General features: G+C 35.2%; 2 pseudogenes; one reads left to right on the forward strand and one right to left on the reverse strand.

Annotated features, from left to right (window-relative positions):
• Nucleotides 1–1,291, reverse strand: part of LOC147824146 (jupiter microtubule associated homolog 1 pseudogene) — a 53,679-nt pseudogene extending 52,388 nt beyond the window's left edge.
• The window catches only part of LOC101724857 (stress-70 protein, mitochondrial pseudogene), a 45,718-nt pseudogene continuing 34,877 nt past the window's right edge, over nucleotides 1,290–12,130 (forward strand).

The following is a 12,130-nucleotide window of genomic DNA, read 5'->3' on the forward strand; positions in this document are numbered from 1 at the left end:
TATATCCACATGCCCATAAGAATTCTGGAGAAATCTATGAAATCTGGGGGCTGATGGATATATATATGTATATATATGTATATATATATATAGATATGTATGTATATATGCTGCATTAGGAACATTTGGGCTGAGTTTTACAGAATACATTTGATGATTTTTGTGTGTACTAAATCTCTATAGAGAAATGTACCAGGGCTGAGTGGTCTTAGAGACTACCATTTTGACACATCCCTGCTAAGTCATTAGTACAGAACTGAATTACACACTGACCTATTTAGAGTGTAGTTACAGTTTGGCAAAACCAAGTCCATGGTAGCTACTTGGGTCTTAGGTCCTTCTTTCACTCTGCAACAGTGAGATAAAAGCACTCCTGTCTTTCTAAAGCTGACGAAGAACAGGCTTCTTCCCTGGAATGGAGCTGAGCGGTAATGTGCCTCTAAGGATTGCACTGAGTAAATCTTTAGAGCAAGGTGCAGTCAAAGCTGATTAAAATCACGCCCTTTCATAACACTACTTAGAGGCAAAGATATACACCAGGAAGCTGTGAAGAAAGAGAACTGGCTGCACATTGAACAGCAGCTGGGTCTGTTCTGTTACCCCTTTGAGTTGTTTGTTTAGCACAGCATGGAAACAGATTTTTGGTTTGTTTGATAAAATTTTAGCTTTCCCTTGGCGTCCACCTTATTATAAGACATTTGCAGATGTCTCACAGTTTTCCATCTTGAGATTGAACATTCAGATAACACTCCTGCTTCTCTCTTGCTTCCTTGAAAGAAAAGATTTAGTGATATTTTAGGAAAATTGAGAAAAAGAGAATCATACCTCCTACAAGTTTTCCGTATGTTACCTACGTTTAAAAAGTTTCCATTCTCTCTTTGAGGGATGACACTTTCCAGGAAGCTGTCCACCGGTGTTTCAGTATTCATTCTTTTCTGAGTGGGGATGAAAGGATGGTTGTTCTTGGAAGTTAAAGAAGTTGTTCACATTATGATTGTGTTACTTAACAATTTGAGGACTTCAGGCAAATCACTTAATATCACTGAACCTCAATTTCCTTATGTAAGATAGAAACAACAGCTGCTCTACTTATCTCATAGGATTGTTTTAAGAATCAAATAAAATAACGGATACGAAAATATTTTGTATCTTGTGAAGCACTTTGCAAATATGAAGTACTTGCCAAGGCTCTCTCCTTTCTGCAAAGGAAACATTGACATTTTCCAATCATTATTTAATCATTCCTCTAGGGCCACACTTGTTCCCAGACAGAACAGATGTCCGTCTCCATGACGAGATTTGGAGGAAGGCGGAGCAGAAACTCTAGAGTCTTAAAGCCACCTTCCAGCCTTCAAAAAGAGGAAGGTTGGCTCAGGCAGACCTGTTTTCCTTATCATAGCTCTTCTAGCCAGGCCTCTTTAGAACTATGAACTTCTGCCAGAGGCATTCTTGGGGTTCAAAATTTGCTGTTTCAAAATGCCACATTGGTATTTGAGAAAACACCAGAAACAGGAAGTTCACACTCTGACCTTCTGTTCTTTTCCCCTGAGGCAGGTCATAAGCCTCTCATTTGAGAGGTATCCACCTTATACCCAGAGGAATGAAACATCTTGACTTCTGAAGACACGGGGCCACAGAGAAAGATCTGAGCCAATAGGCCTTACTAAGTTTCTCCATTTATTAACATTTGATCATATTCTTTTGTCTAATCATATTTTTCCACAAGTGTCCATATGCTCATCAAATCTAAGCATAAAAAATAAAACTTTACCTGTTAATTTGAATCTTCATTTCTGAAGACTCCTGTGTCACATAAAACTTGTATTAAATAAATTTACATGCTTTTCTCTCAAAAGTTAATCTGTCTTTTAAGGATCTCATTTATGACCTTAGCAATTGGCGAGAAAAGAAATCTTTTCTCTTTCACAACATATAAGGATATTGCAAGGATATTGTTAGTATATATTTATTATGCATATATTAATTTAATGGACTGAACTATTACTTCACTGTAAAAGAAAATAGAAGCCTTTTGGCATATATGTCCACTTGATTAAAAATCAGTTTAATTCTTTGTATTGCATAACATTTGTTTTTTATACAAGTGACAATATTTTGATTAAAACCAATCTTGTTTTCCTTGTCTAAGTTTCATCAGGATAGTTTTAGTGGCTTGAGTGTAGATCAAATTTTAGGGCAATTTATTATAATTGTCATGGAAAAATATCTTGCCAAATAATTTTATATGGTTTCTGAAGAACAGGAATATTTGTAGTCATCTGTAATATAAACAGAAGATGAAGGACTTAATTTTTCATATCTAAATCAGCTAATTTTTCCCAAATTATTACTCTGATGATACTTATCTCAAAACATAGAAATAGGATTTGCTGTTTGTATTTTTTACTAACATAATACTTATAATTTATATTAAGAAAAGAAAGGAGTTGTAGGTTCCAATTCTGGTAGCAGGGAGGTAGTTAGACAATTATTTTAATTTATTGATTTCCCTGCACAGTGAAAGCAACACTTAGGCAATCAGGGAAAGTTGGTTCTGAGCAGCAAGGTTAGCTTTAGCAGCAAACATGTAAGATGTTTATTTCCTTACATCCCTGCCCACCAGCACCAGATCTAAGAATTTATCTACTCTGAAAAAGCCCTCAGAATGGGCTCTTCCTCCATGAAGAGAATCAAATTCCAGAACAATTCTTGGGCAGGAAAATTCATAGTTAAGAATATAATACATTATACGATTAACAGATTAAAGTTTTAAGAGCCTAAAAGAGTGCTTATAAATAATCTTCCCCCCCATTACCTTTATTGGTACATTTTAGGTATACAATACAGTTACATTCATCATTGGGATCTTGTACCATTACATGAGTCTCTTGGTTCTTATTTTCTTTTCCCCCTTCCCTTGCCCTCCCTTCACCCCCTCCACCCTTCCCTATTTGCGAAGACCTTGTTTCCATTTTTTTCCTCTTCTCATATTTTTCCTTTCCCTTTTTTCCCTTCCCCTACCCCTCCCAATTCCCCTGCTCTTTTAGACCTTTTCTTCCTGTTACACAATATCAGTTATATATTTTTAAAATTATAATATTAAGATCTAGGAGACATTACCACAGATTTTACAGAATTTAAAAGGATATAGAAAGCATATTACAAAAATCTGTTTTGAAATAAATTTGACAACTTCTAAGAAGAAACTTAGAAGACAAATTAATGAAACTAACTCTGCAGGAAATATAAAATTTGAATAGCATCTATTAAAGAAAGTATATTTCTAGCTTGAAAACCTACCTATATGACAACAGCAGGCTCATAAACATTTTAACTGATAAATTATATCAAACATTTAAAGCAGAAAAAAGAAGGAACACTTCTCCCCTCATTTTAGGAACACAACATTGTGCTAATCCTAAAACTGGATAAAGATAATAGAAGAAAAAAGTATGAACATAGATAGAAATTTGTTTAACAAAACAAACTATTGAAAGTCAGATCTGGCAGGATGTAGAAAGTGGTTTTGTTATAGGGATGGCAGTGTTGGTTCAGAATTGGAAGATTCACCTCCAAAAGTCATCATTTTAACAGAGGAAAGGAAAAAGCCATATGATCCTGTCACTAGTTGGAGAAAAAGTATTGGACCAAATTCTACAGCTGTTCATGGTAAAAGCTATCAGGAGACTAGAAGTAGAACAGAAACTTCTCAACAAATTAAAGACATGTACTCCATACTTCCAGCGAGAATGCCTTGTATGAATGGAGAAGATACGATGCTTTCTCTTAAGGTGGGGAACGAGGGCAGATATGCTTATTCTTTATCTGTCCATTAAACTTTGAAACCTAGTCCCCACCAAAATAGTCTGGCAATAAAATGACACAACTAGGATAGGATTGGCACGGCAGAAGCAAAATCTTTACATGTAGATGAAATGATCATATACAGAGAAAATACTAAGAAACCTCTAGGAGCCTCTAGAACTTGTACTTGAATTTAGCAGGATTAGAAAACACAAAGTATATATAAAAATTCAGGTCTGTGTATACTTGCTATAAATGAAGAATTGCATATTGAAATTTAAAAGTTATGTAGGAGTACAAAGGACTCAGAAAAGCCAAAAACAAAAACAAAAACAGTGTTGGAAGACATTTAGCACCCAATTTTAAGGCTTCTTCTAAAGCTACAGTAATCAAGGCAGTGTTGGTGTAAGGAAAAACATATAGATCATTTGACTAAAACAGAGAATCTAGAAATAGAACCACATATATATGGTCCACTGAGTTTTGAAAGATTATTTAACATTAGCATTTTATAGAATATAAACTCGATTCAAGAGCAGAGGAAGAGATAGTGTCTTCAGCAAACGGCACTAGAACACCTGGTATCCGTATATAAAAAATTAACCTCAACCCTTTTTTCCATACATGAAAATAACTTTTTTTTTCACGTCCTCCACCCTTCCATATTTACAAAGACTTTATTTCCATTTTTTCCATTTCTCATCATTTTTCCTTTCCCTTCTTTCCTTTCCCCTGCCCCTCCCACTACCCCTACCCCTTTGGACCTTTTCTTCCTATTTTACATTTTTGATTATTCATTCTAATCATTGGTACATTTTAGGTATACAATATAATGACATTCATCATTGGAAAGTTGCACCTTTACATTAGCTTTATTAATCATGTCTTGCACTAAGGGCACAATTTCTCCTGTTATGTGAGAAATTATTTCTGATTTCATGTTTTCCAGATCCGCTTTTGTTGCCAGTTCAGTGGGTCCAGGTGGTTGACTATCAGAGGGTTCCATCTCATTTCCTTTTGGGGTTGCTGTAGGTGATCTGGAAGTCTGGTTTTGAGACTTATTTACGTGTTTTCTCATTTTGACTGGGGCTGGGGGCTGTTAGCACCTGCACGGATTACCTCCTCTGAGCTGGGTGAGGTGGGACAGGGGCCGGGAGCAGCGGTAGGGATGGTGACCCAAAAGCCCTTTCCTGTGGGCTGGGAGCAGCCGGAGGGATGGTGGCTCAGAAGCCCCTTCCTCTAGACCAGGAGCAGTGGGATGGTGGCTCAGAAGCCCCTCCCTATGGGTTGGGAGCGGTGGGATGGATGGTGGCCCGGAAGCCCCTTCCTCTGGGCCAGGAGCAGCGGGACAGAAGGTGGCCCAAAAGCCCTTTCCTCTGGGCTGGGAGCAGCGGGAAGGATGGTGACCAGGAAGCCCCTTCCTCTGGACCAGGAGCCGTGGAACAACGGCTCAGAAGCCTCTACCTCTGGGCCGGTAACAGTGGGACTCAGTACCTGGTATCTGAATATAAAAAATTAACCTCAACCCTTTTTTTCCATACATGAAAATAACTTGAAGGGATCTATGAACCTAAATAAGAAAGCCTAAAAGTATAAAACTTTAAGAAGAAATTATAAGGGAAAATATTTATGAATTCAGGGTAGGCAAGAACTACCTAGGATATAAAAAAACATGATGTTTAAAAGAAAAAAACTCGATAAATGAGATTCCATCAAAATTTAGAACTTTAAATGACATCATTAAAATGAAAAGTAGTCCTTAAACAGACCATGTTTACAATGCATATAACCTATGACCAGAATATATAAAGAATTCTTAGAGCTCATTAATAGACAAGCCAATTAAAAAGTAGACATAAGAAGATGATAAATAGCCAGTATAGCACAAGGAATGGTGTGCAATTCTAGAATCAGAAAAAGACTAATCAGTACAATAATAAGATTGAATTATACACTCATTAGGGAGATGAAGTCAAAAGTTTTAAAAGCCTTGTCATGACTTTTTCTTTTTGTTGGATTCTCCCCTTTTGTGTTTAATTTGTCACGCCCAATGGATTAATTCTGCTGGGTTTCCTCGGATTGTGATCCTCATTGTCTTTTCCTAGGGTATTGTCTAAAACTTTTTGGAGTCCCGGTTTTGTATACATGAAGTTCCTAAGGTGTTCTTTATCATGGAAGTATCTTGTTTCTCCATCAATTGTGAAAGATAGCTTTTCAGGGTACATCAATCTGGGTTGGAGGCTGTTTTCCTTTAGGGCTTGAAATACATCACTCCAAGCTCTTCTTGCCTTGAGGGTTTGCATTGAGAAGTCTGCTGTGATTCTGATGGGATTTCCTTTGTATGTGATTTGTTTCTTTTCTCTCACTGCTTGTAGAATTTTATTCTTCTGTTGGATTTCTGGAATCCTGACTATTATATGCCTATGTGTAGATTTGTTTTGATTAAGGCTAACTGGAGTCCTATATGCCTCACTTATCTGTATGTCAAGTTCTCTTCTCCTGCTTGGGAAGTTTTCTGCCATCACTTCTGTGAACAGTTTTTTTAATGTCCTCAGCACTCTCTCCTGTTTCTTCATTGACTCCAATCAGTCTTATGTTATTCTTCTTTGGATTGTCTAACAGCTGCTGTATTGATTTCTCGTGTTCCTTTACAATTTTGAAGCAATTTTTCTTTTCCTGGTCACTAATTGCAATCTTATCTTCTATATCTGAAATTCTATCCTCACATTGATTCATTCTGCTATGCAGACTTTTGATGGAGTTTTTAATCTCCTGGTAATCTGTTTGTATCTGTTTTCTGGATTCCATTTGTTTCCTATGTTGGGATTCCATCATGTTCCTCAGATCCTCTATTTTTTTATCTGTGTCCTCTCTAGATTTATTAATCATGTCTTGCACCATGAGCACAATCTTTGCTGTTATCTGAGTAATTATTTCTGATTTCATTTTTTCCATATCCTCTTTTGTTGCCAGTTCAGAGAGTCCACGTGGTTGAGTATCAGAATGTTTCATCTTGTTTCCCTTTAGGGTTGCTGTAGGTGATGCAGAAGTCTGTTTTTGAGGCTTTTTTTATGTGTTTTCTCATTTCCACGGGGGGGGGGATGTGTGCTTCTGGCACCCACGCAGCTCACCTTCTCTGCCCTAGGAGCTTGGATGGCAGCTGGGGAGCTTCCTTCTAGGTTCTGGGACCGGCTCAGATTCTCTGCCCTAGGAGCCTGGGATGGAGGCGGGGAGCTTCCTTCTGGGTGCTGGGACCGGCTGAGCTTCACTCTCTTATAAATAATCTTAACGTCGAGAAGATAAAACAAATCCATTTAAAAAGAGTAATAATAGACACAGTTTCTGTCACTGCTTGCTCTTAGAAAATTTTTAGAACCCTTTGTCAATATGATATAAACAGTGTGCAGTTTACTTTATGGGTGACAACACATATACTAAGGGGCTATTTCTTTTGTGTTGGTTGCTTTGTCTGAATGCCTTTATGGCATGGAGTTGTTAACTGTCTGAAGGTTCCATTATAATTCCATAAATACACTAAAATTTAGATGTCATATCTATGTAGCTTTGGGTAGTTTTCATCTTACATATTTGACCTAACTAAATAGCAATTTTGTAAATTATATCACTGCAAATTGTGTAATAATATGCTACTCTTTCATGTATAAGCCAACTTTCTTTGCCTAAAGAATTAGAATTTCAAGGCTCAATATTAATTTTCTTCAACTCCTTTTTTCTTCAAAAAGGGATGATGCAAAAATTTCTTTTGGTGTTTTGTCATGAACTTTCTTTTCTGAGTTACAATAAGATACTAATTCCTGCCTTTTCTGCTTTCCTCTAATAGAACTGACATAGAATTTATGCACTCAGAAACTCAAATTTTCATGGCTGCTAAAAAGGTATGCAGGAGGCTAGAATTTCTGGTAAGAGAAAATTGCTGTTGGAAAAATATTCTTGTATTCGGGGAATGTATTTAGTATTTTAGAATGTTTTCATTTATGTGGAAGGTGATTTTTTGAGGTTGCCACCCTGGAGGAATTTTGGATGGGGATGGGGTGAGATTGGGGGCTGGGGAATAAAAAAGAACAAGAGGACTTGAATCAAGCAGACAGGAGTTTATAAAAAGGAGTTGGGGGTGTCACTGAAGACAGGACACAAGGAACACTTTGCCTAAAATAGAAATAAAGTTTCTATTTTCAAAGAACTTAAAATCTAGTTTTTTATAGCAAAAAAATTTCTTGTGGAAAAATTGTGAATCACTAGAATGTCTTACCAGAACAATTTATAGCCTTTTGAGAATTTATTTAAAAAGATTGATCAAAATATTTTTTGGAGTGGTTCCACCACCTGCCTTGGAAGCGTAAGGTCCTGAGTTTGATTCCTGATACCAAAATATTTTTTGGAGTTGACTGTCTTACACATAATACTGTGCAAATAATACTGGAAAACTAAGCTATATAGTATGACTCTTACACAGTGACTAAGGAAATACATTAGAACAAAACACACCATATCAGCCCTTATATCTTTGAGAAAAATAATACCTGAGTATCGATTTTCTTTATTACCTGTTTTACCTGTTTAAATGTTAGCCCAGAGCATAATAAGTAAATAATGCAAATTTTTTTTTAGCAGAACAGTAAACACAGATTATTATTTTTAATCAATTTTTAGGTAGTATAAACTGCCTATGTTTGCTATTTCTCTTCTTTTCATTGGGGTTTATAACTCAATTTGACTGATCTTTCTTAGTTAGGTCTCTCTATTTCCTAGTCTAATAATTTTATTCTCGAAGTTTCTTATTACCACTTTGAATAAAATGCCCTTTATGGCTTCAGAAGCTCAGATCAATCCATGCAATAGATTTATGTAAAATACTAAACAAGAATTATATAATTTCATAATCATCTATTAAGAAATTCTTATCTTCTTGCCAAGTGTTTGCCCACCAAAGACCTAATGTTGAACACTAAGTCTACCAAAGTTATGTTTTCTTTTTCTGTCTTTCAAAAATTCTATGTAGGTGCCATGGCAGACATTTATATCCAAGAAATATAAGAAGGGCAAAAAATAGTATCTGATGAATATTTATAATTACATGAAGAAAGCTATTTTATAGTCTTCTTGAATTGTGGTATATGGTCTTAGATTTTTGTGGGCTCAATTTAAGTGAAAGCAATTCCTGAGAGAAGCAACTGAGATATAGGGGCTCTTTAGGGCAACAGGTGCTAACTGGTATTAATAGGGAAGATCTTGCAAGGGAGCCTGCAAGGCCTTGATGTTTTCCAGTCTTTTAAATTCAGGTTAAAAAGTTCCAGTATAGTTTCAGTGGCAAAAGTATTTTATTTTAAGCTAAATTAAGTTCTATATTTACTACGAGTGCTGGTTTTCTTCTCTGTTTGGTCTCCCCTGAAATGTGGATGGCTTTCCTGAAGTTTTTCTAGATATTTTCTTTCAATTTGTAGTCCATTACCTGCCCCTGTTTTCCCTACTGATTATATCCCCAGGCATCCTTTTTCCCACTGGAGTTCTCAGCAGAGCTTGATAGGTTTTCTCATCCTTACTTCCTTAAATGACCTGCTTACATAGTTTGGAAATTTGTTGGCTTGAACTGTTCTCTGAGTTCCATTGTTTAGAAGGCTTACTTCCTCCTGTTATACTGTTCCTTAGAGTTTTCCTGCATATCACAAAACATTCTAAACTCATACTCTTTTTTTTTTTTTGGTATTGGGGATTGAACTCTGGTCCTTGTGTTTGCGAGGCAGGTGGCAGAACCACTGAGCTAAACCCCCGGCCTTAAACTCATACTCTTTAAGAGAGAACTGATAATATAACTTATGTTGGAAAATTTATCTTCATGTTCTAGTTAAAAAAAACATTTCCTTGAAGGACTGGCTTAGTAGTTTTCTCATCAGCCTTTGGAAATACCAAGTGCTTGTAGTTCTTTCAAGAACCACCTGGAAGAGCTTCTTTTAATGAGGACTCAGTCACTTCTATGCTTCCCAAATTGCACAGTCATGTCTGTGAATGTCATTGCTGTCATCTAGAATTTTAATAGATAAGCCATGGGGAAATCTATTAGACACCTGGATACTTAAAAATCCTTTGAAAATTGATCATTCATTTGTGGGATCTCCAGACATGGTCTATTAACAACCCAACTTCCTTCCTCATTCCTCTACCCCGGCCACTGCCATGCTGGAAAAATGGAATTTGCTGCAAAGAAATTTTAAAAATAAGCCATACTTCCTTCAGAACAGTCTGATTTGTTCTTTTTTGTAATGATTTAAAATCAGGCCACATAAAATAAACTAATTCATAAGGAAATGTTATACTCAGACAACTCAGGGTAGCAGATAAATACATTGATAAAAGTGAGGTTCTATTATTCACATCTTATTTTTTATCTTTGTTTTCCAAGGGAAGACTATACTGGCTTTGTGTTGACCAAGATGTTCATATAGCAAATTGTGAGATATTGAATTAACTCTAGTTTCAAAAGTTTTGGCTAGTTTTCAGTATATCCTCGAAAGTGTAGATTGTGGAAAGCAGTAGATGAAATTTGAATGGATAAGTTTCATGGTGTGCCAGGAGTTTTATAAAATATTGACTTGCCTGTTTTCCATTATTAGCAAAATGAAACATGAAACATTGACATTTTTGGTTTTTCTAATATTGTTTTCATTCTTAAGCACCCTTTATTCACTGACATAATTAGGTAACTTTGCTTTTTTTTTCTTTGGATGAAAGACATCAATTTAGCCTAATTTAATACAGATGAAATGGCTTAAAAGTCATTTGTATTTAAATTATAAATAACTTAGAGGCATAGAAATTTGCCTTCTTCTACCCATATAAGGTTATTGATATTGATTTACATTATTCCCTCTAAAAATTATAATAGCTCAGGCTGGTAGATGCTTTTACAGGCTTTCCTTTACCAAATATAGAACATTTTTTTAAAGATAAATGGAGGAACTCTCCAGGTAACATTACTATACTATTTTCAAATATTAAAAGTGTAGAAATGGAGCTTGGCTGTTCAATATATTAAAAGCAATAATGAACAAATTTTAAAATAAAAATTCTCTCACATTAAAAATTAATAAAATCATTTGTAATGATGTATTTCTCATCCCATTCTGTGTAGTTTAGAAAGAAAATTCCTTGAAGTGACTTTTTGAAGACCATTTTTTAAACAAAAGCTTAAGAAGTAACATAATGTAGAGTACAAGTGTAGCTTCTTTAATGATCCTTTAACTTTTAAAATTTGTTGGACATAAAAGCGATGCTAATCGGATTAGTAACTGTGATTGAGTAAATCTACTGTAAAAATGGACTATGTTCTGGTTTATAACATGATACCATGAAGTCATTTGAGAACCACCTCCATGGAACATAAAAGTCTCTTTGATGGAATATTTATTCTATGATTAAAAACCATATTTATATGTAGTTTTTATATTTATGCAGATATATATACATGTATACATATATAAAGTTTGTATTGTTTGTTTTCATAGTTATAAAATTTAGCTCTTGGAAAACTGATAGAAAAAAGTGGTATGACACAAATGAACATCAAATCTAGATGTAAATGTGATTAACAAAAGCTAAGACCAAATATTATTGGATTTTTAAAAACGTTTTAAACTTCTTTAAGCGTTTTAAACTTCTTTTTTCCTGCCTCAAGATATATGAAGATACATATGAAGATACATATGGAGATATATATCTTCATATATATATAGAGAGAGAGAGAGAGAGAAAGAGAAAAGGGGAGAGAGAGAAGAAAACTAGTGTCTGAACGTCTGTTGTATAGCCATTTTACTTACGGTACCTCATTTACATGGAAGAATAAGAAGTTTGGAAAGCTTTGTGACATTGAAAGAATCTGTTGATTATATTATAGGGCCTTGGAAATATTTCTCAAACCTCCTACCTAGCCTGTAGCATATTTTTTTTAAATTTCATAGTACCATGGATTTTATGGAGTGCCTAGAATTTAGTAAAAGTTTACTTAGTAGGTGTCATAATCAAACAATTGTTTCATTAAATGCTGGTCTTTTTCAGAAGAATTTTCTAAAAAGTATAATATTCTAAATTAAAATTAGCATAGCTTATTGTTGACACAGTGTGATCAACACTTTTGATCTTGAGGTGTTGGATTATCCTAGTGATTTTCTCATGACTTTTGATTTGCTTTAGGTGTGTTAATGTTCACCAGATGGACACCAATTAAACCGATAATGCAATTTCTGGCACCACTCGCTTTTTATGCAAACAACTTGGTTCTGTACTGAGTTCAAATCCTATTCATTTACAGAAG

This window comes from Heterocephalus glaber, unplaced genomic scaffold (assembly GCF_053883595.1).
Source record: "Heterocephalus glaber isolate CG9 unplaced genomic scaffold, H.glaber_assembly_v1.0 deba00001553, whole genome shotgun sequence".
Classification (NCBI taxonomy): Eukaryota; Metazoa; Chordata; class Mammalia; order Rodentia; family Bathyergidae; genus Heterocephalus; species Heterocephalus glaber.